Source organism: Phasianus colchicus, chromosome 6, assembly GCF_987193195.1.
Source record: "Phasianus colchicus chromosome 6, bPhaCol1.hap1.1, whole genome shotgun sequence".
In the NCBI taxonomy this organism is placed as follows: domain Eukaryota; kingdom Metazoa; phylum Chordata; class Aves; order Galliformes; family Phasianidae; genus Phasianus; species Phasianus colchicus.
In genome coordinates, this window is record NC_143441.1 from 41276703 (window position 1) to 41304412 (window position 27710).

Below are 27710 nucleotides of genomic sequence, written 5' to 3' on the forward strand. Positions count from 1 at the left end.
GACACACATTAGTAAGTCTCAGAATAGGTGAGAAAGGTGTTTGCAAGAACAAATTCCCTCATCCAATGTGTTTTTCTTTCTACACGAACTGCAATTGAAATAGGAAGTACTCCTTTGTATTGGAGGCAGAAAATGTTCCATTTGAATTTAGTCAGCAATCACCACCTATATCTGCAAACATTTCTATGCCTGGAAATATGATCCTCGTGGAAAGTGCTGGCTGACTTGATATATTTTATTGCTAATCTGCTGTCTGCCTTTCCCTGGAAAGAAATCCTGAGATCAGTAACTGACAGTTATCCACTGCTTGTGCTGACTAATATTTCCTGTGCTCTATTCTGCAGCTTGCTCTCTGATTAAATGACCACGTATAACCATATTTGTTAATGAGCACGTAGTATTTTCCTTAGTCAGTTAGCTAAACAAATACTTCATATGTTTGAAGACACGGATACACTTCATTGCTTCCACATATGGCTCTAAAAGGATGTGATGTACAGGAACACAATGTGCTTAAGTCAACAGGAAACGTAAAAAAAGAAACACGTACAAAGGCTCTAACAAATCTGTGTTGCTTTTTTCCCAACTGAGTTTCTTGCATTATTCACTCCAGGAAAGGAAAAAAAACAAAAAACAAAAAAACAACACAAGGGAAAAAAAATACTGTGAAGTTTTAAAACAGAAGGAACTGGATATATAAATATCAGCAAAAAATAATAATAAAAATGATATAAAATATTAAGATTATTTATGCCAAACTATTCTTTAAATTTTGAACCAAAATCAAAATTGTAGAAGGTCTAAGCAGGTGAGGAGAAGTCCTTCATTGATTAGATAATGAGGCATGATAGCTGCTGGTAGTAAATGCTGCTGTTTCTCTGATGAGATACAGGGCTGATCTCTTCACTATGGACAGATTTACTCAATGTTCATGACCAAAATGTAGGCGGCATAATGGCCTTAAATTAATCCAGAAGATGGTGAGATTGGGTATTAGAAAAAATATATTCTCAGGAAGAGTGGTGAGGTATTGGCACAGGCTGCCCAAGGAGTGGTGGAGTCACCATCCCCAGAAGTATTTAAGAACCATGGAGACGTGGCACTGAGGTATGTGATTTAGTGGACACTGTGGAAATGGGCTGACAGTTGGACTGGATGACGTTATTAATTTTTTCCAACCTTAATTATTCTACGATTCTATGATCTGCATGACTTTTCTCCAACAACCTAATTCCTCTAAACACACCTCTATAAGAGTTCTGAGGCCTTTTGAGAATCTCTGAATTTATGGGACAGTCTATGGTGGAAGCATCATTCTTCACCTTGCATTTTTTGTTTGTTTGGTTGGTTTGTTTGTGCTCTGTTTTTGTTTTAGGTATTTCTTATGTAGTAGTTTTTTTTTTTCTAAAGAGAAATACTCTTACTTTCTTAACTGTTGTTGAATTCAACCATTCACAGCGTCTCAGAGTTTGAGCACTCTCACAGGTAAGTAAGAGCAGTGGGCTTTGATTTTCACCAGCAAGGATCTGGCAGAGTACTGATGGCAGCAAAGGGAAGGCACCCAGGAAAAGTTGCTGGATAGGAAACCTGATGCAGGCCAACAGCGTCAGATATTTTTATTGGTAATATATGCAGACTAATGAGTAGAAAATAAGAAGCATGGAGCCAGATAAACAGTTTCTGTGTGCCAGGGTCTCCATGGAGTGGAAAGCAAGGCACTACTCTGGAGCAATTATCACAAAATAGTCTCATTTTATTTCTATTTTCAGCAAACTGGGAGGGTAGGTTTTCTTCCTGCACTTCCAGCTGTCTCCCTTGATTTAACTAGCTGTAAGCTGAGTCACTGGGGCTTGGTGCAGTGCCGAAGATACTGACTTTAATTAGGTCTTGTCTAATCCTGAGCTGTTCTGTCACAGGATTTTATTTGTTAATGGCTTCTATCAATTTAGTGTTTGCTATTCTACCCAATGTGAGCATTTTATCAATTTATTTGTAGGAAAAAAAAAGTGATCACTATATTTTGCGTCTTCTCAGCAACAGCATTAAATATTTTTCTGTGGAATTCTGAATCACTGTAGTGTGATTGAAGTGGAAAAATTTCCTGCTGTTTGTCATGCTTAGGGTAATATTAAAGGTAATAGTGCTATTACATTAAACATTACATACTAATTGTAATTTCTCTCGGTATCTATTGCCTGCACTGGATTTGGTATTAATGTAATTGTTAATAACTTGTTTGGGAATTCCTAACCTAAATCCAGATTATCCTTTTCTGGAAGCAAAAAGACCTGATCTTCTTATTGGGGGAAAAGATAATTTGAGTTAAGGCACCAGAATGAGCAAATGGGAGTCTGCATCTACTGTATTCCAGTTACTATCATACTATTAAGATGTGCTTAAATTTAAGAAGTGTTTGTGTACCAAAATCTACCAATCTGTAGAATACATGGACAGAGAGAATAATTCCTCTTCTGCAGGTTGTCATATGATTTCCATGTTTTTTTATCTTCTAACTTGAGAAAAAAATACCATTTCCAAACTCTCAGTGGCACAAAAAAATTCAGATCTGACAAAAATTGTCTGACAAAGTTTAAAGATTCTTATTTTATATTTAAAATAAATAATAACAATAAATGTGAAAGGAAAAAAAAAAAAGAATTGTTCTTTTAAAAAGAAATTAAAAATGAAGTGTGACAATGTTGTATTGAATTCCTTTTTCCTCAAAAACAGAACAGCAAAGAAAATTCATGTTTAAATATCTTTATTTTTACAATAAATATTGAAATTTTTATTTAACAAAAATCTATTTTGTTAGAAATATCAAAACCTACATTAGATATGTTAAGTAGATCAAAATACATTCATAATTTCTTCCAATTAGACGTGATACATCTTTATCCACACGCAGAGCCACTTGCATTAGCCAAGACAGAAAAAGTTGTGGGCAATGCTTATGCATTACTTTGACCCTTAAATCAGGGATCTTGCCCTAAAATAGCTTGACATGTTTAAAAATGTTCATGATGAGTATTTCGCTCTCTTGATAGCTGCTATCAGAACTGCCAGCAGATGGTGCCTTGGCTAAACCTCTACTGCTAAGCAAACACAGAGTATATTTTTAGAAACATTCAAACAAATTCCCTCATAATATCTGCTAATATTCACTTCTTGATATCTGCAATGATTGTGAACTAAAAGGTAAGCACTTTGCATCCATTTTTCTTTAATAAATAACAAGCAGTAGAAGATACCAGAAGCATAGATACCAGAGTCTTAAAATGGCAATATAAAGCTGTACCAAACAACCTGATTTCTTTATCTGACTGAATGACAAAATGTACTGGATGAAAAGAATGAAGTATATGTTCAAGGATGTCAGCCAAGTTTCATCACCTCCAAATGGAGATAGTGACCTTTAGAAAGTTTGTTGGTTATAAATCTGGGGTGGAGGAGGACATATGGAAGAGCAAGGGAGAATGTATCTATGGAGACTGACCATGGATGAAGTTAGTTTTGCACCTCTCTTTCAAAATAGATGTTTGTAGAGTCTATTGGCAGCCTGTTTTTTCAAATGAAACTCATACAACTGTCTTTTACAATTTTATTCCTATTTTATTCCTTGAAATTCATTGGTTAGTATAGCAGTTAGTCACGTGCCTCTGTTTACATGCAAGCAAGACAGTAGAAATTATTAGAAGTTTAAAAAAGAATAAGTGAAATCATCAGTGTCACCTTTTATAATAACTCTTCTGATTTTATAAGACCTACATGAGAATAATTATTTTACTGATCAAAATGGAGAAAAAAAAACAAAAACAAAAACAAAAAAACATTGCTACAAATCAGAGGGTGACGGTGGAAACAAACTCAGTATATAAAGGAAAATACCTTTTTAAGCAGCATTGTAAGCCTCGGTGCAACCTCATACAAGCTACATTATAGAAGCTGTTTTCAGTTGTAGACAAAATGATCTCTGCATGCCATACCCAAGTTTAATAAGTACTGTAAGATTTAATGACATTTGTTCAGTCTGAGAAGTAGACTGCAATAAGTGAGACATCTATTAAAATATTGATTTCTGTTCTTACCAAGCTACATTATTTCAAAGTAAACTGTTTACCCAATCCACTGAACTTGTGCAATGAGTCTGGAAGAGATGCAGTAAATTGCAGTAGAACCATATTTTAGAGATAAATATGTTGTAAGGAATGTGCCTATTCCTTGGACATTGAAAGGATGATTTTTTTAATTTATTTTAAATTTATGGCAACTTCTGTTTTGGCAGTTTCTGAAAAAGCTGCTTAGTTCAGACTCATTCTGATGCAGTAGCTTTTAGAAACTGAGCTCGCAGGACAAAATACAGCCAGCTTTAAGGAAAAGCATGTTATTTATGAACTGCAAGCAACAGTTCAATATTTCAAGTCCATTAATCATTTACTCATATCAACTTTAAGTCCATCCAAGGCAGATTTATGAATGTAGTTCATAACAAACAGTAGTCACTTTCCACTTCTTAAATCTGTTTAACATTTGCAGAAGTTCAAAAATATTGCCAGTATATGCGCTGAGGGGATTGGCATCTTGTGTCTTTCATATACATGACATAACTACTAAAATATATTTTAAAATAAAAGACTGGCAACAAATAGCAGATATTTTGTTTTGACAAATTGCTGAAAGCTTGTAATTATATGAAGATGTACAGAAAAAAAAAAAACTGCTGGAGAAATTTGCTTGTTTGTTTGTTGTTCCTATTTGTAAGAATAAATATTCCAAGAATGGTGTAAATTTATTGGCATCATTAGACATTCTTGCTATTGTTACTGAAGAATTGAGCATTTTCAGTAATTGAATTGTTTGTATTGCATTACTTTTCTCTTTGGATATTTGGCACGTTTCAGAGGTTTGAGAGTGCTAGGCCATCATTAGTTTGATGATAATGACTGATAGTAATAAGGACTAGTAAAGGTGACTTAGCCACTAAAGCTGTTAAAGTGATCAGTGGGTCTCCACTTTGAACATTATGAATTAGTAGCTGATGAGGAATTCTGAAAGTCTAGAAACAGAATATAACAGCAGCAAGATAATGTGGTTGGAAGGTATTGCTAAAGCTGACATCATGTCTCTTACAGCCAGACATGTAGAGCAGCACAGTACCATACATGCCAGATTTGAATGGTGTTTGGAAGGGTGCTGGCATCATTACAGATTTGAAATGAAAAAGAGTCTCACTAATTGTGGAATAATATTTCATGAGAAGCTTGAAAACCCCAGTACTCTGATTTTATTAGACTTCTCCAGTTCTAGTCATGAGAATAGTTCCCAGTAGCAGAAAACCACAGCCAGTTCCTGAGAATTCCCAATTCCCCTCAGGCTTGGAGAGAGGATCTCTCTGATTTTATTAAGATTGAAAATGCAAACAGTAAATGATGATATTAAAAACAAGCAAACAAAACCAGTTAGCTCCCTCCCCCCCCCAAAAAACAAACAAACAAACAAACAAAAATAACCCCAACAGACATTTGAAAAACTAAGAAATTGATGCCATTACATGGGCCTCCTGGTATATTCAAATTCCATTTTCTAGCATCTGAAGGGATAGGTACTCAGCTAAGGAGAATGTCAGTGTGTGTTTTAAGTACACAATTAATCCCACTGCTTTCAATAAAACTATTGTAGAACTAAGGAAATACATAAATGGTCTGGGATGTAGGTGGCAGACACTCTGATGTCTAGTTCAGACTCTGATTAACTCTGACTTATACATGAATTAACCAGAAAAAGAAAAAGGGTAAATGAAAGGAAGCAAAGAAATTTTAAACTGATTCACATAAACTAACAGTCTGGTCCACCAAGAAAGTTTAGTCCTTATTTCAGACTCTCTATCAATCTTAAAAAGATGTTAATTTTTTTACATATTTGTAATTTTTGTATTCCAATTGTTAATTTATAAACCAATTCTTATGATTTTTTATTAATTTAAAATTTTAATAATATAAACAAAGACAAAATGAAAGAATAAGAAACACAACAATTTTGAAGCTGGCACAAATCTGGCATTACTAAGCCATGTTAATATAACTACTGTAGTCTAGCTTCTGTTCTGAAATACTGCAGGCTAAGCTGAATCTCTAGTAATTGTGTTGGCACAGAACTACTTTCATTGATGAATAACATGGAAAACTATAAATGTTGGTGCTCCTAAGCATTATTTCAGCAGCCAATCTAGTAGGATTGATTGCAAAGGGAAGTCCACTGGAAGATGATGAATAATTACTAAAAATAAATACTGTGGTAGGTTAATAGAACATGAAAGAAATAGTAATTATTATTGGTAATTATATTTAAAGGTTTTTGATATGAAAACTCTTCTGAGGAAACTCTTTAGCAAAATCTGGAAATGTGCCACAGTCCATTTCAACTTTAAAGTAGAGTGAAAATATAAAAAAAGAATGTTAAAAGAGGGTTAAAAAGGAGAGGAATGAGGTAAATAGCATTCAGGCGCTGCAGCAATTGCACTGTTCTCTCTGTGTTACAGTTCATGGCTTTCCTTGGATTTTCAATGATGAAGGTTGCAAAATCAGCAGAAGTCTAAGAAATGAGTCCTTGCAGTAGTATACTGTCATTTTGGTCACACAGCACTAATTTTCTGATGTTACAGGTTCTTCCCTCTCTGTCTCTGCTATTGATTACGGTGTGATGGATTTTGTGGTGGAGAGATTGTAAATTTCAAGACCAGACTGACATTTGAAATATTTTTCAAATTGAATTTCAGATGTATTTTCAAAAGTACTCAACTAAGCATGGTAAGCTACTACTCCCTCCTACTCCATGAGTGGGAGGTTATTTCTGAAGGGTAGATAAATGGGATTGGCTTTGCTTTTAACATTACTCTCTCTATAGCTAAATGATAAGAATGGGCTCCTACAGTTCTTATCCTTGTTTCCTGGAAAACAAAGAATTATCTTGGGGTGGTTGAGAAGCAAAAAGAAACCCTCTCTGTAATTCTTTCTTTACATTTCTTTGTTCAGTTTGCTTTTAAATTAGCATTCAGAAAGGTGCTGTATTCTAACAGACCACAAATTACCAAATCACAAAATAAAAAAAAAAAAATCAAAAATAGGTTGGAAACAGTTATGTGCTCCAGGAGGGCTCTTTAAAACCACAATTCCATTTTTGCAAGATTGCTTACATCTAAAACTATTTTACCATACTTTGGCTCTTCCTCCCTGAAAATCACCAGCTGGCTCACAGCTGGGAGATTTGCTGTCATGGAGAAGGTTTTGAGTGACGTTGTATGAAAACATATGCCAACTTCATCATAAAACCTTGTTTTAACCATCAGCCTCTGCTCTGGGAACAGAGGTGGCCATTTGGTGCCTCCTGTCTGGGAGCTGACAAGCAGCTCCTGATTGCCAGGCATCTGTCACTGGCACACATGGACGGTGAGATACACCATCCAGCTCCGGATTCTGAGATGGCTGGCTCCTGCATTTGTGCAGAACAGCTCTGCTTTCAGTAAGAAATGATTCTGAAAAATTTACCATCCCAATTCTCTTCGTTTGAGGACAGACTGGCTGCTTTGAAAGGGAAATAACTCCAAGAATTATATGACTTTCATAGTGCCTGAGAGCACTTGAATGGAGGATTAATGTTTAAATACATAGGCCACAAATAGAGGCTAGGCTTGCAATACAGAAAAAGTACAAGGGGAAATATTTTTTTCCCTTCTGAAATGCCAGTCAAGGAGAAGTGCTGGTGCCAGGGCTGCAGCCCAGCGCATAGGAAGCCAGCACAGGTAGTAGTTTTTGCTCCACATCTGCTCTGATTTTCTACTGATCGTGATACTAGGAGGTTTGGCCCTGCCCTGCTCCTCATTGCAGTGATACAGAGACCTTTCAGAATCAACAATTTTGCTCTAGAAGCTCATGGTTCTGGTGTCCTGATAAATAAAAGAAGCCCGTAGCCAGAAGTGTGTTTCTAGGAAGGACAAGCTCATGATACTTGCGGCGTTTTCACAGTCTCCATCTATATATCAGATATATCTTCAGTTCCCATACATGACAAAGTAAATATTGCCTAGATAAGCAGATTTGGGGTAAGTTTTGTTCAGTCTTTGAGAGGGTGGAAACTATTATAGAAACATATAGTTTGAATTGATCAGATGATATAAAATGCTCTACTATTGTTAATGGATCCATGTTATTGTTAAGAGGATCCATGTACGTGAAACACTGTTCAAAGTTGGTCAGTATTCTTCAGGTTTTCATTCATGTTCTCGCCCAAAAATGTGTGTGTTTATCAATTTATGGTAAAACAAGTAGTTACAAATTTTGCCAATGTGAAAAGAAAATTTATTTATTTTTTTCATCTTTATCTGAGGTAATTTCAAAGATATGACAAGTGATTTCAAAACAAATATTTAGTGGAAGGGATATTGGATTTTGTAAAGCAGCTAAATTTTGTGCTGTAATTTTTCTTTATTCTTGGGTGATTTCCTTCTCTTCAGGAGGGGACAGTACTAATACTTCATCAGCTAAGATTGGAATTAATTATTAATAGCAGTTTTAGTAGTAGCCATATTGTTTGATGTTAAAGATGAATAATGATTATATTAGAAATCAAACAACGTCTTCTGGAGAAAACTGTTACTCTTCTGTTTATTTAACTGCTTTTGTTGAATAGAGATGAACAAGATTCACATAGTTATCAGTGATAAGACTGAGGCACCAAAGAGTCTGGAAAACAGCATATTTTTGTCACAAAGTCAAATGAATAACTGTAACCTGTTTAGAAAATTTAGATCCTCAGCAAATATAATGAAGGTGATTAGTGATTATACTAACGTCATTGACATTCAGTTGAACTTCATCACTGTGAAATTTCTCACAGCATTTCCGTTTCCATACCTTCAACTGTTACAAACCTAACAGCTTGGTATAGAAGTATCACATAAGATTGTGCTGCTAATATCATCAGTAAGAGTCATCTAGCAGTTCAGAAGCTCTGGAGAAGCATGAAATTATTGATTAACTCCAAACACTAAAACACAGTGTTTACATTTCCCTGGTCTTGTGAACAAATAACAACAAAGTAAATAAACAATTGAAAAATAAACAAACAAAAAAGCCAACCCAACCCTGATTACTTCTGTGATGTTCTATAAAAACAATAATAATTAAATAAATAGGCGCATGCTGGCAAGCCAGATGAGCTATTACCAGAAGATGGCAGTGATGTCTTATTACAACTTTAGTCACGATGACATTTACAAGAATAACCTAATTGCTGTATAGTTATATCGTAGTAAAAAAGGAACACTGGTATAATCAAACCAATTATCTCCTGATATCTTTAGCCCTCTATTTGATGCGGTAAAATTTTTCAGTAATTTTCAATTCTGTTACTTCTATTTTTAGAGAAAACTTGTTTTTGGAATCCAGCAAAGCTCTAACAACATGAATAAATTTTTTAGTTATAGCATTAACAAACAGCTTACACACCTTAATTTCAATTATTTCTAAATTTGTGAAATCTGGATGGTGGCCATTTTCCTGTCACTCACTAAGTCTGGGCAATTCTTATTTGCTTCCATTTTGTGCTAATTTAAGGGATCTGTGAAACAATAACAGAAAACATAATAATAGTTATTTTCCCATAAACACTACCATTTATTTTATTTTATCCACCTTGTGTCTGTATGTGTAAGTTCCCAGATGCTAGACCACAAACCATTTCATTAGAGAGGAATTCCCCAACCTCAGCAGAATAATGCTATACTCGCAAAATGTCTTTAATTTCATGTAGCAATGAGAGCCTGACAGTCATTCTCTATCCCAGATGATGCAAGGAACTATAAAGAGAACATCAAGGTTTCTGTTTCTAATTTCATAGGTCACAGAATTATACCATCCGGAACTAGGTGAATGAGTGATTTGTGGAAGGTATGCAGTGCCTTTTGCCGTAAATCCTGTCACCTTACACTCTTCATTGTCTCAGCAAGAATGAATGTGTCTACTATTGCAGTGCTGCTGCTGTGAACTGGAAGTCTCTCAGACCAAAGGTGATGCTGCTTATCAACAATGCAACACTAATGACATGATCTGCCCATCTATATTTTTCTTAGCCAAACAGGTTTTAATTAGAACTGTATAAATGAATTTAAACTGTATTATTTGCAATAACACTGACTTAAGGGCTTTCCTTTGCCAGCTACAGGTTCCCTAAGCTCCTTTTTGCTATGTAAATGTGAAAATCCAAACCTTAGCAATGGATTGGAAGCGCTGATTCTCCTAAAGTCCCCTAAGCAAACCGAACACTGAGCTGCCATGTCAAGCCCCTTAAGTCATTTAAAGGAATTTGGGAATTCAGCACACTTGAGGTAATTTCCTGGCTATTCATCTATAATATCTACAGCCCGTTCCAATTTTTGACACACAGATATATTATAACCAACCCTGATCCGCCTGCATAAATAGTAAACTCTCTTGAAAACGTAAAATGTGAAGAAATGGGCTTTCTTAGTACTGTTAGAAAGGAAGATAAATCATATTGAACTTGAAATAACAGATGATCCGATCTTCAGTGCCTGAATACCTGTGCGTTTTTATCTAAGAACTGAATGCAAAGCATGTTGATAATGCAACAGTGTTAATTCTTGAAATTATTACAATGTTTGCCAAATAACTAAACACTTGAAGCAGTCCTACCGCACAATTAGTATTCATGTTTGTCTAACATAAGCTTTGCCTATTAATTTATAGACATTTACTTTAATTCTTTTCAGAGTATTTTTGTCTTCATTTGAATTTACCAGGTTGCTGGCGTATTTTAAATTATTCAGCTTTCTGAAGGAACAGATATGTCACAGAAAAGATTTAAAAAAAATACTGAGAATTGGAAGCTTTTAAAAGATCAAGGGTGGCAATGCAAAGATGTAGGTCACGTAAAATTTAAAGTTCATGGAACACAGTAAAGGCTTTTAAATACCTCTCAGCAGGAAATCTATGAGTGAGTAGGACTGCAGGCCCTCACTATCTGGAAATGTCTTTATATTATGAATAATTTTGTACTCCAAAATGCTCATACAGCTCCAAATCTTTCTCCTTTTGCCAGCAACTGAAAATAAGAAGTTTTGTTGGGTTTCTCATCAGAAAAAGCATATACCCAAGTAACTATAAAATTATTTGATATGCTTTCTAATGTTAAGAATAATCTTTGAATATTCTTTTTTAAAGGTGAACAGAACGGTGGCTGCAGGAAGGCTGCTTTAGAAACATCTTGGTATCTGCTGTATTTGAAATAGGAAACTTTTCCTTTCCAAATATCTTCATAGATGATAGCCTTTCTCAGCCTATTTGAACTAATATTAATATGTTTTTATCATACCTATTATGTTTCAAAACCCACTTCAAGACTTTCATTTTTCTCCAGCATGGTAGCTAGTGTGATTGAAGCCACAAAAGCTCCAATTATACAACTCAATTTTAATTTTTGTACTTCTTTGGAGGAAAAGTAATTTAAAAAATGAAAATTCCACATAACATGAAGATCAGTTTGTAGGTGCTCTTCACAGAGATAATCAGAATTTCCCATTCTGGATTTTGCTTTTGATTGTAGTTTTGTTAGAGAAACATTCTCATCCTACTCTGATTGCATCTGTCAGTGATGTCATTTTGAAGGAAGAAAATTTAAAAGAAATATTTTGGTGTCTGTGCATAAACTCAAATCATATTAAAAAACTCTCTGGTTGGAGTAATTTATGCCAGTTTCTACTGTGACTTTGTCTAATAAAACAATCAAATGCAAAGTTCACTTTCTGATAACTGAAGAATTGGATTATGCAGGGAAAAAAAAAAAAACAAAAAAAAAACTGGCAGAGCAAATCACCTCAGCTGTTGGCTATAAAGGAAAATGGAATATAGAGATGGTCTCTGTTAAAAAGAAAAACTGTTACTGGAGAATCATTTCTACATTCCGGAGACTTCTTTTGAAAAACGATGACCCTGGTAACTGGGCAGACAAAGAATACATTATTAGTGAGCATTAACTTCAGGACTGCAGCCAAGGGACAGATATTAGAAAATGAATAAACCACTAAAAATCTCTTTCTCTCTCAAGGTTGTGGAAATATAATGGCAAATTAATTAAGAGAAACCATACAATTATGTGCTACTACCTTGTCAATTCACAAGCTAAGAATGGTTATATGAGGTCAACATTTGGATGCAACCCTTTTGTGGGAGCATATAGATCAACAAATTCCAAACTATGTAGACTAAAAGCTAGACACATTGTTCAACAGTATCAAAGGGACAATATCCTCATTTTGGACAGATTCTATTGTCTGTTTCTTAGGCAGTTTAAATGAAAGTGTAAGCCAAGTTTTATAGTGGAAATTCATGTTCAGTACAGGAAAAGAATTGCTTATTGCACTAAGAGAAGGTCTACTAAAGAATAATAGGCTAAAAGCTGAAAATAGGAAATTCTTCATGGTGACGTTTACTGGATAGATTCCCAAGGTAAATGGTAAGGCAGAATTTTCAATGTAAATCTGGGCTGCATTACTGAAAATTTCTAGAATTATAGAGACAATTGGAAAGGATAGATGGTACATGACAAGGTATTAGCCAACGTTCCAGGAAAATATCTCAGCCATTTGTTTCCTGTATGAACATAGGCAAATACCTTGGAAGATATCAGTGTAATGCAGTGTTGTAGAGTATTCAACCTAGCTTGTGTTCTATGACTCTGGAAATCTGGCTTCTCTAATCATTTTAGCGTATGCTTTGGATACCAATTTCTGTCACCTTAATTAACCTCTTAAACTCATGTTTTTGAGCATACTTTCTGGACTCTACTTGCATTCAGTGGGAAAAGAGAAGCAATTTTTAAGGTGGAGTTGGGTGTTAGCATTTTTATACACTATCTGTGGACTTCTTTCCAGATGTGTCTGTTTTTCCATGGACTTCAGAAGAAGCTTGATGAGTATCCTAGGATCGAAGCATGGCTTTTCAAAGATTAATGTGATCACTAATCTCATCCGCCCTCAGAGAATACTGACATATGCAGGACAACTTCATAGGAGCTCTGACATTCTACAGAAGCTATAGATGGGTTATATCCAAACACTACTGAGAATCGGATCTACTGACAGATACAATAGTAACCTCAAAGGAAAATTAGAATAGCATAATTCATTAGCTTGGTTTTTTTTTGTGTGTTGTTTTGTTTCTCGGTCAATATTCTAATATAGTTCAAGAGCTCTACATGCACAACATAACTAAAATTGCTATTTCAAAAGTGGTCGATGATTTGTTATTATATTTGCAGTCTTTAGTACACTAACATTCACTTCCATGTAATTAATAGCATTGGTGTAGTCACCATAATTATTTGAAAAGAACAGTAGTGCAACTTCACAGCTGTCTTTTTTCTTGTAGTCTGTGTTTTAACTATATCTTTTGACATGGAAAACACTGACCAGCAATATGAAGAATAACACTATATGCAGGATTTTTTTTCACTGAATCCACTGGTTTAATGAGGAAGACTGTCGTTCTCTCAACTGCTGCAAATCTTTCTGAGAGTTGACAAAAAATGGAGGATGAATTCACTTGGTGCCTCTTCAGTTCCATCTCTGATGGTTTTAAACTTGAGTTATAATAGTATCCCATTTCCCTGACCTGTATAAGGAATGTAGGCTCAGTTACTTTTTCGTTTTAAAAGTCAGAGATTCCAGCTGGTAACAGCAGCTTTTTGGCTCTTTGAAGTACAGATAACAGATAATATTAGCTTTACAAAAGCCCAGCAACATTTATTAAATTTTACAAGCCTTCCTTCTAAATACACAATATCCTTTAAAAACTTGATCTAAGGGGGATTATGAGAAATAGAGTGCAGTGAGAGCAGAGAGACTGCTGCCTGGTGCAGTTCAGAAGCAGTAGTGAACACATGGCAGAGTATTTTGTTCTCCAAGCAATTTTCATTTGCTTCTTTATTAGTCATTTTTAGGTACACTCTACAGTTTGAAAATGAGAACAGTGCCAGTCTGACAAGATATATGTGTCTGCTAGAATTGATCTACCAACTTGAGGCATTCGCTGACTTGGTGTCCCAGCTCTCTACTCTCTGATTTCTTTTCCTTTTCTGGAAATGATGATAAGGAACAGTCAGTCTGAGAGGTAAAAAATAAATAAATAAATAAATAATAAAAAAGTTTCCTTTGAAAAGGTAAACACACACCCTTACAGAGAAAATTCAACAGTTATATTTTCTCTTTTATAGACATAACTGAAGTTAAAAAAAAAAAAAAAAAAGGGTTCTAACACTTCAGGGAGGTAAAAAGAGAAAAAGAAAAAAACACATCTGTATTCTTAAACATAGGATTAATGGCTAGGTGGTACTAGGCCTCTAGTGAGACTATGGAGTAGCAATGACTGGCAATACTCAGTTCTGTTAATGTAAAATTATATTAACCCTTTTATATACTAATAGTTAAATAATAAGAATTAGTGTGAGTTTTCAGATTCTACATCTTATAGGAAGAGTACACAAACAGTAGTACTGATTAAATGAGCTAGGACTCTGAAAGTCAAAGATATTCTCTTCATTTTTCATTCCTCAGGGAAAGTCCTTTGCTTGCAGCAAAAAAGGTTAAGAGGTTGAAGCCAAACCTCTGAGAAGATGATGAAGGTACAGAGTGGGCGTTCAATCTATGACATCCCTATGCAAGAGAAATATGCAAATTGGATGGTCAGAAGATGGCACAAAGGGTGCCATGCCCATGCTCAATCATTTATAAAATATATAATAGAATATTAATTTTTTTTGATGTTTAAATATTTCTTCCAAGTCATATTTTATGTCAGTGTACATCAAAATGTTATCAAGTACAGGAATTACTGTAATGAAATTGAGAGAGGACAAGTCTGATTCCCTTTTTTTTCCTTTGGAGATTTAGTATTAATACTTCATTGTTATTAGAATAGAAGAGAATGTGAACAATCATATGTATAATCATATGTTCAAATAGAAACAGTGTTTCTGTTGTGCTTTTTTGAGGGAGGGGAGTGAGAGGTGGAGTAATCTTTGGACAGTTTAGATAATCTAGTCAGATCTACTTGCATGTTAGCAGAATACTTTAAGATGCATCAAGCTTTAGAGCAAAAAAAATAATACAAGAAAAACAAAGTGATGATAAAAATGTTCACTAACACTTTTATTAAGAAAATTTATTAAGATGACAGTTGTAAAATAATTGACTGATGTAAAATTTCTGGTGAATATAATTTCAGAACACTTCAGTTTCAGATGAAGATGCCTGGTACATGTGGAATTCCCTAGCTGACTTGCTTATGAATACTTGTCCCCAGCAAAGACACAGAAAAGATTTAAATGTAGAAGATTCATAGTACCTGTAAGTACTATACTGCATGTATTCATCTTTAGGGAAATAGCTGGAAATGTAAAGTAATTCTTATGTCTTTCGCTCCATCTCTGTGTCATCAATCAGTAAATTAAGGATTTCTGGTGCTCACATGCCCCTGAAATCTATGTAAAGTTCTGTCATTAGGCAACTATATCTGTGGTTTCTGGCTAGCCCTAGGTCTAAAGGAGTACATTTTTTTCCTGGATAATTTTTTCCACGGAAGAACCTCTCACCCTTTCCAACACAGGCTTATTTGAATGGAAATTTGAATGGTACATTAGGTGCTTGGCTGAGCAATGGAATATCTGCCAGTTCGTCATGCCAAATGATCAAATTCAGCACAATAAAAAGGGTAGTGAGCAATACATTATAGCTGAGTCACAATATGTTACAGTATGATGCATGCAAGACTTTTTTTCCAAATTCAGACTTCCTTTTGGTATTATTATATTTTTACACATTGGCAGATGGATATGCAAGCTTTGTAATTACACTGCTCTTTACCCTACCACTTATATCAAGTTTACAGAAAGTATTCTGGACATAAGTCTGCTGAAGCTGCAGCAACCTTATTATGTCTAAATGACTAACCACTAACAAATCTGTTTTACTCTTTACATCAGCTCCACTTCACCTAATGGTCATAGATCAACATGGGCAATTATACGTGAAATAGTAAGATTTCTTGATTTATTTTCTCATAACTCTCAACTGTATCTATCCTTGCCTTGAAAGTAAACATCTTTTAATACAGTTTATAGGCAATTTTGTGTGTTATGCAGGAATTGCTCAGCTTTCAATAGATGCAAAGAATTGTAACATTTCCCTGTATTTATGACTAACATTACACTGTCTTGAAGTATTAGTTAGAACTAAAGATACTTCAAAGTTCCTAATCATGAGTTTCAAAAAATAAATCAAATACAAAGTATGAAGATATATATGCAATTTTCTTGGATGTCCTACCTTTTCTTTCTTTCTTTTTTTTTTTTCTTTTTAGTCAATACAGTTGCCATTCCTTCACTCTAGAATTACAGAAAGATTTTTCCAAAACAGGTGTCCATTTTGTCTTCTAACTAAATAAAGCCCCAAAATAGAACACAAAGCAGAATACAAAGCTTGGCTTTTTCCTCTTAAAATATTTTCAGCATAAAGTTGCCACCAGATTTCTTTTGCACTATGCTGTGTACCTGCTTCTAACAGTCATGTTCTGTGATGCTGAAATACAGCATCAGCAAAGTACACAGCATGAATACTAGAACATATCAGCAAACTACCAGTAAGGATTTTCATATACGTATTATAAATTTACGGAATTTGTATACTTATTGTAAATTGTTTATCACTATAGATCTACATAGTTAAATTACCAATCAGAGAGATGGGCAGTCTACTCAAGATGAAAAATGGACACCACAATTACAGTTGTTATCATTGCAACTAGTATAATTTCCTGAGTGTATTTCTCTAAATAAATCATGAGATTATACCTACCTCCAGGTATATTTAATGTACTCAGTTCAATGAACTGAAAGCTATGACTACTTTATCATGATGTATCATCAAGTCACATATATATTTTTTTAATCTTAACTGGTTTGACTGTCTCAGATTTACAAATGACTGCAGCTTTTATTTAGGCAATTAGGTTGCTAATGAATGAATGTAACAAAAAAAAAAATAATAAAGTATTACTAGCTGAAACTTTCTGAAATTTCAAACTATCCAAGGATAAAAATCTGTTTTGTTGTTGATGTTAATGTGCTTAGTATTTCTAGTTTTGTTCATTATTTTTTATCTTTTTTACATATGTATATGAAGTGTAACTGTAGTAGGTTATGCATATGGATTTGCCTCCTACTAGATCTTCCTATTTTGTCTGGCCCATGCTTTCATACTACTATTTATGTAGAAAATGGCACTCTATAACATACTGCAAATCATTGGTCATCAGTCTCATACTCTGCACCTTCTTTCTGTCAACAAATATTCTAACTTCCAAGCACAAATATAAAAAAAACAAAATATCAATGCCATCTTCATGGAAACCCCTTCATGGAAATATGGACTAATTATTGTTAGCAATCATGCTCATGAATACACTTTTTCCCTATTCAACAAGCTCTTACAGAAATGTTTGGATAAGATTTAAACAACAACATATGTAAGTTGATTACCAAAAAGAATTTTGTATCTGTCATTTTGTGTAATATAAATATAAACTGAACACTGACAAAAATTTAATGAGGAGGAGATTGGCACTGAAACTGTTTCCCAATGAAATTTGAACTGGAAACATTAAGAGATTAAAAGCTAGACAAGATAAAGAACAGAAAGGAGAAACGCTGAAGTAACAGAGAGAGAAAATATGTTCAATAGGTGTTTTTCAATCTCTCACCTCTAAGATTTCGTGATTTTTTTTTTTTGCCTGAGAAGTTTTAAAAAGCTTCATTTTGATAAACAGAATGATTCTGTTATCTAAAGCTATATGAGTTTAGCTGATGAGCAACTCAAGAGCTATAAGTTAGTGCTCTTGAGGTGGCTCTCAAATGATGATAGAACAAAATGCAGCAGCAATTAAATACATTTTAAGGATAATTACAAAAATATGACTTTAATTTAAAATACATGGATGTTATCCTACCAACACCATATTAATTCTGAAGAACACTAAATATGGTCTGCTAAGCTTATTAATTAGAAATAGAATTACACTAAAAAAAATAAATCTTTCCAGATGATAAGGTCTTTCCAACTGGGGCTGACCTATGATTCTGTTACTCTATAAACATATGTGGTTACTTCTTTGTGTTATCTTTTAAATTCTGTTGAGATTTTGGTATACTTCAGTTTTGCATGGTATTTGCCCAATACCTACCTAACACAATCAAAGGTTTGTTCTAAGGAAACAGCAACCTAACCTACCTTAGTGGTAGCAAATTTAGCAGAGTAAAGAGCATTTCTCAAAATATTTGGCTTCTAAAAAAAATCTGACCAAAGGTGTAAGGAGAACAGATGTAATAATAAACATGGGACATCTTTAAGAAGAGGCAGAGCTGAAATTTATTTCCAGACAAGAACTGAATATGAATCAATAAAAATAATAACTTAAGGGAATTCAGTAATTCTCACAAGAGATTCTTCTCATACCATGTAAAGTTAAAAGCAAGAAGACAATCAGCACTGAAGACCAACAAATAAGTACAAATGCTGTTTTATTTCTTATTTGCTTATTTATTTTATTACTTTTTTCCCCTCTAGCTTCATCTCTATTCAAAAACTGTACTAACTTAAATAAGCTGATAGGAATGTAGTCAAATCTATGCAAACTTAGCAGTTGAATCCTTTTACAACCTGAATAAACTGAGTTATTTAAAATTTATTTAAGTAAAGGTCTAACTGGTTTACGTTAATTTCTTGTGCAGTTAGTGTAATTTCTCTAATATTCACAAGGTTTGAAATACCTATGAATAACCTATGAGAGTGATGATTTCAATTCAAGATGTACTGCCTATTTCTTGTGTCACAAATATTGGATTTATTAAATGGGCATTATATAATTAGGAAGAGAGAATACTGAGATTTCCTGAAGTCAAATTATTTCAGGTGCACTTCTGAAGTGAAAAAGATAGTTATTCTGCAAGAATAGAGGACCAACAAAGAAAGGCATAAAGAACCAAGAAAAATATTGCTGAAGGTAAACAGTGAGATCAAACCTGGATAAAACCAACAAGGAGAGCTTTTGAAGTCTGAGAAGGTTAAAGAAATATTAGAAAAAACAGTTTTAGAATTAAATTAATTATTACTCAAAATGTATATATTAGTGATTTTTTTCTATTAATTTGTTTATACGAGACACATAATAGAGAAATGAGATTGATGAGAATTACATAAACTATTAAATTTATTATTATTGTTATTGAAGTTAGACTTACTTTAGGAAGTTTTATTTGGGACAAATAAATGTGAGGTTCTTGATTTCAATAAAACTATATTGATATTCAACAGCTAGGGGTTTAGTGATTTTTACACAGCTCCCAGAATATCTTAGCTTTAATAAATTTTATTTCATTTTATTCTAAACCTCTTTTCTTGTCTTCCTTCAGAATCCAGCTTATTCTGTAAGACAAAATCTGTAAAGACAGCCAATTTTCTTCATAAGAGTTCGGATTCATTTTCTCACCCCTATATTATTGAATTATTGTTCCTATTTGAACTGAATTTATCTTGCCTGTTTAAACATTTTATGAAACTTTGATACCTAAATAGATGAGGAACCTTTCAAAGCTCAAATTCCAATGACGAGGTATGTTTGTTTTTTTCATCTTTGGTTGGAAACTTCAGGAGAAATTGACTTTGATGTGTGTCTTTTCTTTCTCTTCTATTACTTTAGACAAATTCTTACTTCTATCACACAGTGTTTGTTTGTTTATTTAACTAATTAATTAGTTAGATAATTTGGGGGAACATCCTGACAAACTTGCAATGTTCTTTTGTCTAAAAATGGAAATAATCTAATATTTTGAATTTATTTTATAGTCAAAATATTAGTTATAGCACAAGAGAAATAAAAAAAAATTGAATGCATTCATCCTTGTTTACAAACTAATGGATCAACTGTGTGAAGAATTTCACAGATTAGTAAGTGAAATAATTGCTTAAGTCATGCAGTAATGTACTCAGTGGAAGGAACCTCATGCCAGCCCTCCCTCCTTATCCAATGAAACCTTTACTTAAAATTCTTTGCTTTCACAGCATGGAGTTCTATGAAATATAGAAAGAATACTGAAATGTTAGATATTTCAGGTTGGACATCATTTGTATATTTTTACCAAAGTGCCCCAAACTAGATGATTAAATCTTCAGAGGTTCTTTTACTGTCAGTGGAGAGCAATGGAGTGTCTTCCTAGAGGCTGACTCATTTTAACATACTTATCTGAGATAGATCAGATGTATTAATCTTGAATGCTTTTTTCTCTTCTTTGGCTATTCAAGGTCCAAGGATGACTAACTCAGACATCAAAATCTACCCTTTGGATATGAAAGATTAAGGAAGAGAAATTCTATTGCTAAAGTTTTGTTTTACAAAGCTTCACAACTATAAAGGCAAGAAGCACATACACATAGAGATGATTCAGTGCATTTAACCACAGGCCAATTACTGCATACGTTTGCAAGGATGATGCCTCTCTGTACAGCAATATGTCGTTCTCAAAGAGTAATGCCCAGCTACTGCCAATTAAGCATAATTTTGTTCTTTCTCCATCTGAAATATTGAGTTATTAACAAGCAGAATCAGAACAATATCACTGCAATCCCCTTAGAAGTGGTCTGCCATAAAACAGGGTCATTGGAGGTATCATAAAAAGTAAAATCTCTCTCCTCCCCACACTGCTGAAGTGCTGTCTGTACTGAAGCAACGTAACTCTAATAGTAATTGCACAATGTGTTTCCATCTGAATGTTATCCTGAATTAAGATGATTACATTTTTAAAAGACTCTAAACTAGAATATTTTCCTGATAAACGCTGATAATAGTTTTGCTTCACCATCTGTCTAGCTAACTCCTGATTTTTTGTTAAAGGCAAGGAAAAAAAGAAAAGGAATGTAAACAGATGCAGATGGCATTGGAATCCAGGATATCTACAAAGATTTGCATGAACAGAATAAGTAGCACATGGATAAGGTTACCAGGGAGTGGATTTGAATGCCAAATAATTAAAACAAAATAGGAAAAAGTAAGAAGTAGCACTATGCGGTATATACCATGATCACACTAGGCAATGGTGTTTCATTTGCTTTTAGGGCATGCATATCACACCAAGTATTTAATGCCTGTAGAAACAACAGAAGGTGCAGAATTATACCTTTGTTTCCTGGAGTTCCTCAGATGCCCTAAGGGGTTAGAAAAACACTGGAAATCTTTTGCACTGTTATCACAATCAGAAAACAATGATAAAACATTCTTCTTTTTATGCATATTAACAGGATTTTACCCAGTAGGACTTCAAGCTTTTGCAGCTTTATGAAATTAATGTTATGTGAATGGAAAATGTAGTAACCTAATAAATAACAATTAATTAAATAAATACTTCAGTCTATTTGATCAGTTCCATTGTATACCTACAAATAGTCTAAGCACTCCATTTCATGCTAATATATTCTGATTAATTTTCTTGTTGCTAAATGAGAAAATAAATTGAAGCTTTTGATATTCCTGAGAATTATAGGTTTCTAGTGTAATGGAACAAAAGACTACACTTGCTACTAGTCTACATTCTCCTGGGAAATCAACATTAAAAGAAAATGAGGAACTATGGTTCCTTATGGTACGATATGCATATGATTCCTCCTACATGAAGGCGCTGAGTTCTTGCTAGATCATTCTCTCTTCCTGAATGGTTTCTAGCTAGAGTCTATATAACGAAAAAAAATATCACTAGGACAGATAGTTGTAATCTAATGACATGCTTTGAGAGTCTACTGTCACTGAAGTTTCTAGTTTTCCTTCTAATTCTGGTCTTGTAATGAGTACCTTGTTGACCAAGGAGGATTCATATTATTCCTTTCTAGAATAATACTTGCAAAGAACAAATGATTAATTCATGTTTATTTTGGGTATAAACTGTATATTTGCTAATTCTATTCAGTTCTTACACTGAAATGGGAAGAGTTTGGTATAGGAAGGTATTTGGTATAGTAGTGTGACCTACTGGATTTCTAACTGTTATTCATAGTTTGGGCTAGTTGCTTAAAACATATTTTTGCTTAATACACAAGATTTCACTTAACTGCTTATTCTCATAAATTTGTTCCAAACAAATTAAGAAGTTTTCACCTTTTTGCCCTTTTACTGTTCTTTTTGTTTGTTTGTATGTTTGTTTTTTGTTTTCCTGGTATTTTATTGTACCAGCACAAGCAGGTCTGTTGCTGCATCTTTTCCATGAGGATTCTCTCTCCATGCTGAAAAGAAATGAAGCAGTTGTTTTCTCTTTTGCAATTGAATTACTGGTAGTATTGTGTACCAGCAGAAACACACCAACTATTCTGAGGCAATTTGATCAAATTGATGTGAACTTTGAATGTTTATCAGATCACGGTTACTTGACCCTGTTGTGATGCTTCTGGCCTGCTTTTCAACCCCTCTTTTCCTCTACTGTGATATATGCCAACATCTGAATCAACAGCATCATTTCAGTCAAACAGAAGTGCACACTTATATCTGCTGTGTTTTTACCAGAGCACTTTAACATCTTCATAAGGACACTGTGAAACTTGCACTGTGAAGCTTACAGAGCTGTTATTTTCATCACAGTTCACAAAATAAATGCCAACCAAATATACAGAGTAGAGCTTTATAATTTTTGCTGCTTTGAAGTTCCACATGAATATCTACAGACACATTTTATTCTGTTGAAAACAATTTTCACATGTACCTTCTGATATGCTTTCTCTGGCTTAAATAAATTTTGAAGTGTGTATCAGGATTTATTTCCTAATAGTAAGACCAACAAGATAATTACAAAATGTGCATACACCATGTCAGTTAAAGATTAAATTCTTAAATTCTGTTTTTAAATTTATCCTATTAACCTCTGATCTGATAATATTTAAACTAATGGGAGATGTTTATCAGTCTTTGTGTGATTCACTGGGTTCAGCAGAACTACTTGATTTTACACTTGGTGATGTTTTAACCCTTGGAGAAAAATAGATTCAAGAGAAATAACTGTCAGAATGATGGAAAAAAAAGTCATACAAAGCTGATTGTCTTTCCTTAAGTCTCTCTATGTAAGGTTTGGTGAAGTACTATTTCTTCTTTCCTCTCTCATGTAAAATTCTAGTGATCTTTCAAGTAGCTAACAAAATAACAGCAGTTTAAACTATTCTGATAGAAATCCCAGTTCCAGGAGGGTTGGGTAAGCATATGAACATAAAGAATGGAAAAAGGTTTAGGTTTTATCTTTTGACATGTTGAAAATAAATTTTGATGCCTTGAATATTGTGGAAATATTGTATTTACATTTATATCTACTTATGACTTGTATCTACATTTATTTTTACAACAAATGCGTTAATGTTCATTTATCATAAACTTCTGAAGAGAGAAACAAATGACTTTCTATGCCCACTGTTGTTATATCAACCCACAGAACGCACCCTGTAAAAGCACAGATGTTATGACTGTCCCATCCCCAAGGACCTAATAACTCTCTATATCTTCTTTTTCCCATTGTCTATTCACAAAAAGACAGCTTCATTTTTAGCTTTACTATCCTCCTGCCTTAAAGAAAGAGGATGTGGTTGGCTTTAACTGGATCACTATTTGTTTGTTCTGTACTTAAACCGCATTAATCCCACGCTCTGGGGCTTCCAATGACTCTAATGGCTGGGGGGAGGGCAGGAAGATCTGATTGCTACTTTTATGACTTCTATGCCTTCCTTTAGGGCAAGGAGATGTGTCCTAGTTAGAAAGGCTATGAGGTGTTTTGAGATAGCAAGGAAAAATTTACTTTCTCAGAACATGACAGATATCTTCCTTATACTTTCAAAATTTAACACAGTTGAGGTATGAAGGGAATTTTCCTACAGAGCAGAGTGGAGAAGGTGAGTATATTTCTTCTGTTAGGAACTCTGCTGGAGTGATCCTAAAAGTTTTTTCTTTTTATTTACCATTTTTTTTATTATAGCTGAGGAAGGATCTTCTTGTAAAGCAATAAAAAAAGCACTTTCTGGTCACTCTTCCCTTCCAGTTGTGCATGGGATAGGATACTTCTCTCCTGCTCTGTTTCAGTGGAAAATTTCTTCCTTTGATTTTTCCTTATAGGTCTTATATTTTAAAATGGATTTTGAAATGGACTTTTTAGCCTTTGGAGTATAGGGACATCTACTGTAGAAATTATTTGGAACCTCCTAAACTAGCTTTGAAGCTAGTTTAGTTTGTTTCAGTTGGGTATGAAAATGGTGTCAAAGACATGGGGAGAGGATCAGTGACAGGCTATGGTTAATTTTTGTATGCTCATTGACATGGGCTTTTTCTGTCTCGTAATTTCTCTCTCCTAGATAAGACTCATAATTTTGTAAAAACTAATGTGGTCTCCATCTCAACTTGCCTCCTCTGCACAATTTTTGGCCCACTTTGCCTGTGGAAAACAATATCATCTAGAAAAAATAAATTCTCTTCTGTTCAGATATTTCTGTTCACACATTTTTTGTTCCTTTTTCTTAGATATTCAATTAGATGTTTAAAGATAGTTTAATGACAAATATAGGAAACAGAGGGGAGGGATGGTTGTGTAGTATCACAATACAATTTTACATTTTGATTATTATTCATTTACTTGATCTGGTCATAATCAAAGAATAGTAAGTGTTTAAAATGAGATAGCATTTCAAGGAAAAGATTTACACTTATGCTTTTCAAAAAGAGAGAAACAAATCTGTAAAATCTGCAAAGCATCACCATTCTGAAGATATGTTTAGCCAAGCACAGAACATTTAAAAAGTCCATATGTATGCATTGCCATCCCATTCCTCAGCACAGATGTTTTCAGAGGAAAAATACAGAATGACTTAACTGGGAATTCAACTAACCCCTTGACTCTCATCCAAAGTCTTTAGCAGGTGACTTGCTAAGCCTACTGTGGCTTAAATTAGTAGGTTGCAGCTGTAGATATGTGATGGAAGAGCTATATTTGAATGTGATATCAGATTACATTACTCCAGATGTGTTAACTAAAGAAATAAGAAAATCATCAAGAAAGTCAAGCCTGTACTGGTTTGTTGCTGTGCATTCACTGTCTTCTTTTTTAATACAGTATGAAAAAATATTCACATTAAAAGTACACAGTTTACTGACTTTTCCTGCAATTCCCTATTGTGAGATCTACAAGAATAATTTTGCATTTGTAATATCAAAAATGTAAACTATTATAGGGCAGTTACAGTAACTACATTACATCTCCTGAAGTTTATTATTCTGTCATATTAGATAGTAAGATGGCTGTGCTGCTCTCTGAACACTAAAGTCTAACTAACTACTTATAAAAAATGTACTTATGCTGGTGAGAATGCACAGAGAGCTGCATGCACACACTGTTCCCTTCTGTCCCTGATTGTGGAACCAGTAGAAAGTTTGAGAAAGGATCTTCTTTAGGCCCATCTCTGCCTATCTTGGTCTTCTGGTTCAAGTAGGACATAACTAGGATAAAAAATCTGTCTTACTTGAAATAACATTTAAGGAATCCTATTGGTAGCACTTTGATGTTTTTAATTAATTTAATTTGATTTTTTTTTTTTTAATGAGATTAGCAAGAAAAGAAACAAGACTGAAATAACAAATTAGTCCCATTCTCTACAGCTCAAGCTCTAATCTGTGATTTTAAGGATAAGGATCTAAAGCAATAGTTTCTTGCAACTTACACCTAATTATAACAGTGTATTCAAACGGGAGGAAATAAAACATGTGTTGGCTTTGCCCACAGAATCCCAGCATGAGGCCAAATAAAAGAGTGAGATCTCTGTGATATACAGTGTATTTCAGCAAGGCAAGCAAATGACAGTCATTTTCCAGTTACTGTGCTGTGGAAGAAGGGATGTAACAAGAATTGCTGAAACATTCAGCCAGCTAACTTGGTACGGGCAGACACAGGTTCTTGTGAGCTGGTTATGATTTCTGATACTTGTTTGAAGTAGCACAGAAGCAATGCAACAAATTCTAAAGCTGGGTTTTAAACAGGATCATTCAGTGTGCTTGTAAGATGCGGTGGGAAATAGAAGACATTATAATCCATCTCTGGAACGACTGTAGTAAGGCAGAAAATTCAAAACATCTTGGATGCATTCAGCCATCTTGATTAAACCTGAAGAAAGTCATCTTTCTAAATTTTTTTTGTGGCAGACTTTGTGCATCTTAACAGAACAAGAATATCTATATTTCTCATTACAGTGTGATTCTGGCCCCGTTGCCTTTGAAGTCTTTGGTATAACTCCCATGGAACAAGAAGCACAGGATTATGCCCAATACAGAGAGACATTCTGAAGGGAAATGTTTTTGGAAATTGCAGATATTTGAAAGCCTGAGACACACAGGCAAAACAAATGGTCTGTGTACATGTGATTTGTCTCAGTACATGCAAAGAAGTTTGCATTTGTGTGCTTTACATGGTGGAAACCTTTCCTCTCTCTGACAAATTAGGATGAAGAATATTCTATTTCACAAAAAACAAAGATTTTCCAGTCAATTATCAAGCTAGTGTTTCTGAAATTTCTCTTTCCTGTTATAATCCAAGAAGTCACTTACAATAGGCCAAGATCTTAGTTATGCCTTAGCTCTTAAGTCCTTGTTCTCTCCTGTACTTTTAGTCCAATATCTTTACAATGGCTCTCTGCACCTTTCCAGAACTAATAGTGTTCATATAAATCTCATCTTATATACAAGAAGAAACTTGTAGGAAACCATCTTAATATCACCTCTTTGTCAACACTAAGCATAATTAATGAGTTGATGAATTCATTGGCCATCTTATTTAAGGAACTTCAAAGAATGGAATATAGAGTAAATAAAGGGTAAAGAATTAGGTTACAGAATGAATGAATTTTTTAGGTAAGTTTGAAGACATTTTAATTGTAACAAAACACATCTAGGATGTTCACACTTCTTAATAGTTACCCCTTAGATATAATCTATTACAAATACTTTCACAAATAGCTATTTTGACTTTTTTTGTCATAGAGGAAGAAACGTAAGGAAAAAGTAATGAAAGACATGCTATATATTGTACTTACTGAGTGCTAAAGAGTATGTGTTATCACTTAATGTGATTTATTTTTTAATAAATTTCATGTGATTTTTTTTCCGTAAGTAGACTAAACTAATAAGAGCAAGACAGAAGGAAAATAGCTGAAAAATGCACAATATTAACAAGGTAATATTTCCTCTAAATAGAACAATCCAACACCCTCTTACAGATCTGTCAAAGACTGCCAGAGCAGAGGGCTCAGGTTTGACATAAGGAAAACTGTTCTAACTCTGCTTTTTATTGTGAACATAATTCGAACAAACTGGCTGCAAAGGCTGCACTTCTCTGGAAGCAGGTTTAGACAAACATCTGCCAAGGAAGTTTTAACACTCTTTTATGATTGCCTTGAGGAAGATAGGATGACAAATGAATGACTCTACAGACTGACTTCAAATGAGGAAAGAGGAAAAACAGAATGAGGAAAAGGGAGACTGAAGTGTTCATTGGAGTTTAAAAAGTCAGTGTAATTTCCTGGTGGG

At 34.1% G+C, this 27710-nt stretch overlaps 1 long non-coding RNA gene across 4 annotated transcripts; it reads left to right on the top strand.

Annotated features, from left to right (window-relative positions):
* The first annotated feature begins 819 nt into the window (after positions 1-819).
* LOC149917565 (uncharacterized) lies at positions 820-22770 on the top strand. Of its 4 annotated transcripts, none has more exons than XR_016467869.1 (7): positions 820-1107; positions 9895-10063; positions 10213-10381; positions 15297-15418; positions 16054-16105; positions 19537-19736; positions 20426-22770. It is a non-coding gene; the product is annotated as an uncharacterized LOC149917565 (long non-coding RNA). The 4 variants fall into 4 exon arrangements; XR_016467870.1 differs by having other exon boundaries at positions 10219-10381; XR_016467867.1 differs by lacking the exon at positions 10213-10381.
* The last annotated feature ends 4940 nt before the right edge of the window (positions 22771-27710 follow it).